This window comes from Perna viridis, chromosome 4 (assembly GCF_037379345.1).
Source record: "Perna viridis isolate PV_CMFRI_1.1 ecotype Kerala chromosome 4, ASM3737934v1, whole genome shotgun sequence".
NCBI classification, from domain to species: Eukaryota; Metazoa; Mollusca; class Bivalvia; order Mytilida; family Mytilidae; genus Perna; species Perna viridis.
In genome coordinates, this window is record NC_142448.1 from 36429802 (window position 1) to 36435015 (window position 5214).

The window sequence follows — 5214 nt, forward strand, 5'->3', positions numbered from 1 at the left end:
TACAAAGTATATCGGTAGATCAATACATGAGTATACTTATGATTTTAAACAATTTGAAAATAAATAGAACATTGCAAGTTATTCGGTTATTTCAAAACATGAGCACAGCATCTGAAACATACATGTACAACATTTACTATACCACAAAGGAATTTTCCAATCAAACATTCATATTAATCGCCGATGATTTTTTGTTTCATGGACATTTCTACATGTTGTTGGTGAATTAAATTTAAAGGTTAAGGTGACATTACTCTTTTGAAATTACCGATATGATTTTAAGGCTTCTCCTAACGACGCTCTGTTCTTTGATATTTTATAGTAAGATTTTACGTTATTGTCGTTTTCTTACAAAATACAAATATTTTATGTAATTCAGCTTTATTTTGTATAATCCATGCAGTCATATCTACATGCTGAAATAAAATTAGAGAAGGTATAAGTTTTAACAGGAATAACTGATAAAATTAAGTGTAAGTATTTGTAAGAATCAGGCAAAATAGGAAAAATCTTAAACATATATATACATGTATCACAACTCCACCAATCTGACAATATAATGGCACTCAAAAATGCTTTCTCTATTTGAAAATACCACTATTTGATCTCTGCATCACTGGATTTGCTCAGATTTTTTTTAATAGAATGTTAGAAAAATTAGACTTATCTGCCCTTAAAATAATTTGTTCATTCACAGTACATTTCAATGAAATTACATCACAATTTACCAAAGTGATTTTGAAAATCTTGCCTTATTTCCTTGATTCTGATGGTAAAAAAAAAGTCAAATTGCACTATCAAAATGATGCTTTCATACCATGTTTCATCCACTGCCTGATTCTTACAGATACAAAACAAAATGTACTGACACTTAGTAACCTTTTTCCAAACATACAATTGGCAATAAAAATTTTATCGACCATATTGAGCTCTGACATGTTAATACTTATCTGTAATCTTTAATACACTGTTTCAGTTCAAAACATTTGTTTCAGTAATACCAAAGCAAGAGGTAAAAACGACAAAAAAGTCAAGTAGACAATGTGTTTTTCTTAATTTGTCCCAACAAACATTTAATATCATGATTCCATTGTATATTAGCGTAGTATATTACTAAATATATTTTAATATTTAATTTGTAAGATAGATTAATTGAAATCAAATGATAATTACCTTTACAACATGAACCCTTCTGTTGAATTAACTGAAAGAAAGATGAAAATAATAATAAATTTGTATGCAAAAAAAATGCAATGCATCATTTGGTATGCCGTTATTAAACCACGTTCAATCGCAATGTGTCCAAAAAAACTTCTTACTTACTGTCTACAATAAGAACCGTTTGACGTACAAAACGACCGAATAATAGTGCAAATAGGAAAATAAAGCGTTACAAAGCAAAAACAAAATGTTGTTATCTTTCTAAATAACCTATATTTTTTTTAAAAAAGTAAGGTTTATGATTACGAAATACCGAAACTGGTTGTATCTGAGTTTCGAAAAGAATGAAATTAATATAAGCAGAACAATTGAATTGTACAAAACTAAGAAGTTTTTCTCTTCTCTCAGCCTCCGTCAATCATGTACTTAAATATAAGTGTTTGTAAGAATCAGATAAAATGGGAAAAATCAGACACATGCATGTAAAAATCCCATAATCCCAAAATTAAATCTGACAATGTAATATCAGTCAAGGATACTTTCTATGAGTTTCGACAAGAATGAAATTATTTGATCTCTGCATTATTGGCTTTGCTCAGAATTTTTTCAATAGTATGTTAGAAATAATATGGAAAATATTGTCTTTTTCCTTGATTCTGATGGTGCAAATAGACAAATTACATAATCAAAATGATAGCCTTTTTCATAGTGTATTTTGACCACTGTCTGATTCTTACAAAGACTGCTACTTAAATATCTACAAGATAGGACAAAATATTACCTGATGGTCTACGTTGTCTCCGCCTGAGGAGCGCAGACCTCTTTACAAACGCTAAATAAAATAAAAAAGAGTTTTTTTAATGGATTGAAAATATAATGATACATGTATTTCAAGATTTAGTTTTTGAATTCGAAACAAAAAACTGATGATAGTTACGTCAATGCATGTGCGTTGTTAAAAAAAAAATAACAAAAATGACTCAAAATTAATCAATTTTCATAGGAATATGGAATACTCTTCTTACCTGTCATATGGAGATACACATAATCTATATTACAATAAATGCATACAAAAATCTTTTACCTGCCTGTAGTGACTTTTGTTCGGTTTCTGGCCGGTTATCGTGACCTTAAAATGCAAGGCAAGAAAAAATATAGCTAGACATACTATAAAGGCAGTATTGCTCGAAGTGTCTTAACGTAATATTTTCAATTATGAGTTTATGAGTCCTTATTGAAATATTTATCTAAAGGGTATTACTATGAAAACGTAAAGGTAATAAAATATGTTCCATAGCTAGGTTCTTTCAAATATGATTTTTAAAAAATTAATTGAAGTTCCATCGCTTTCTTAATAAATTTGCTTCGGTTAAAAATTAAAAAAAAAGACTATTGATAAAAATCATAAGATATTTAAATTACCAAAAAGTAAAAAAATATTTGTCAACAAGCTCAAATTACCTGAACTGATTTCTGTTTGAATATTCAACATGTTCAACCCAAAACTTTTGTATCTCATATACTGGCATAACGTAGTTTTTCAATCAAATGGTTTTAACAGCTTTTTCTGAGTTTTCGTACCATAACACGAAAAGCAAGCACAATTTCCTGTTGTTTGATTAACAATGCTTTCTTAAAATCTATGTATTCCTCGTTTTTTGGTAAAAAAATATTTTTTATTGAGGTGTAATAAACAAACCACCAAAAAAAAAACTATAAAGTTAAAGAATCATATTTGTATTAAACTAATACTATGGTTGTAACTGAATAACTGAACTTTAGCAGGAAAAACTATATCTTTCATGCATTATTGCCATCTAAGGATTGCCTCTTTTAAAAATCTTATCAAACAGAGAATCGTGATTTCTTATTTTTTTTAGCATTTACGTGAACACAATATGTATGTAAAGCATTTTCTGGGAATGTGTTCCCATTTTTTCTATCATCCATCATATATATATATATATACAGTCAATACGTTTTTTGTTTATGAACCTAAACTTGCATTATGCATGATCAATCTCCATTTTTTGACTAAAAATATTGATATGTTCATGGCTCTTTTTTCGCGGGGCAGTGTGGTGGGGATATACGGTCAATATATTTTGACTGCTCATTTTAACGGTCATTGTGTAAGACATGTTAATACTGCTTTTTGATTACAATTAAATTCATCAATTGAAGTGTTATTTATTACATATTTAAAACACATGTATTTCCTATTTCTGTGTGATATTTACCGAATAATACAAACATTCATGTAATGGATCTTAACGGCCAGTGATAGTCTTAAATATTGTATATTAAGATGGTAAACCAAATTTGTTTTGTTCAAAAATTGCAAGTGCAATCACAGCTATCGACCAATTACCACATTATAGATGCCCCATTACTCGTACCCGATTCCCCGTTTCCCATTTGAAAATGAAGGAGAATTTCAGCTTTTGAGCTGTATAGTCATATAAAAGTGTTTAATGTAAAACCTATCAATTCAAAGCTAATTATTATTATTCTAGATGAGTATCGAAATGTCGATTAGATTATTCATTATCAACTCATTTGAATATTGATATGCCCTTTATGGTGAGGTTTTAAATAAATACTCTATTTTAGACAGCAGTGGCATTTATCTAATGTTCCTCGTTTTAGAACTTCCCCATGTGACAAAGGAGTAAATTCACTAACGAAAATTTGAAATTTTCTAATTGCCTTTTTAAAACCTGAAAGATTATTTGAATACTAATATACAGAAAATACAAGCTGTTGGGTCATAATTTAGTCAAAAGGAGGGTACAAAACACTATTTCCACAAAGTTTTCAAGGAATTTTCACAAAAATGAGAGGATTAGGGGTATATTTTTTAACACAATTCGACTTTATTTTCTGATTTTGCTTTATTTTCATCTACAATTTTAGTGAAACACAGGCATTAACAGCCATCAAACTTTGTTTTTTAACGAATGCATATATTTAAATAGTAAATTATACAATTATCAAATTTATTTGAAACACTTTAGTTTTTGGGGCTGATTTTGACATTTTCTGAACATACTCCTTTACAAGAATACCAAGCCCCCATCACAAAATTTAAAACTCATTTTGATTACAATAAATTTAGAGAAAATAAGTATGTTAACAATGGTAATCAATTACTCATCTTTATTTATTGTGAATAATAAAAACATAAATTACTCTAGCCAAGAACGCTTGAAGATTCATAAACAATAATTCACCATCTCCTATTAATTATCCTGTTAATATTATTAAGTCAAGGACACAATGACGTAAAACAAATGCTTACCTTTAATTTTACCTGTTTCGTGACCGGGTTTGTCGTGACAAATTATGTTCGTGATGAGCATCATGATGATAAAAACCGTCAGAGTTTTGCACATCATCACGTAGGGGATAACTGCTTCGTCTGTATCTTGTGTTCGGTCTTTGTTAACATTAGTTTTCCCATGGGTATATATATAGTGTAAGTAATCGATAAAAACTGCGTGTACAATATGACGTATCTGAAAGTGCAAAACCAAATGACCAAATGTATTGCTCTGTTTAATACACATGCAGTAATAAGTTCGCACTGAAAACGTCAAAATTCCAAGACTCATAATTTGCACGCAACTGCATTTATAATTCTCTGGATTCTTTTTATTCTTTTAAGGTTTTTAAACGTTTTTTTTTTTTTTCTTTTTTTTTTCAGTTTACCCAATGTTCTCTTGTCCATAACTTCCACGTTTCTTTGATCTTTAATGATATTTATCACTAGGGATATTTCTCTACATTTGAAGGTTGATAGTTTTCATATATTAAAATTCTTAATTCATCAGATTAATTTTTTTTCATTTACTTGATCACTTGCTGCCTTGAATCTTGCATTGTACAAATATACTAATCAACGAACACATAACTGCAAACTTAGTTAAAGCATGATTATTAAGGGGAGGAATACAAAAATATATTATATTGCATTACATTAAATATATGAAATTGCCGAGCACTTTTGCAATGGTGTAAAATACATCGAATTATGATTATTTCTCATTAAAT

General features: G+C 28.8%; 1 long non-coding RNA gene across 1 annotated transcript; it reads right to left on the reverse strand.

Annotated features, from left to right (window-relative positions):
• Positions 1-368: 368 nt before the first annotated feature.
• Positions 369-4599, reverse strand: LOC148619939 (uncharacterized). Its single transcript, XR_015921319.1, has 5 exons — positions 4463-4599; positions 2246-2290; positions 1943-1993; positions 1174-1204; positions 369-416 (listed from the first exon to the last, which is right to left on the reverse strand). It is a non-coding gene; the product is annotated as an uncharacterized LOC148619939 (long non-coding RNA).
• Between the last annotated feature and the right edge of the window lie 615 nt (positions 4600-5214).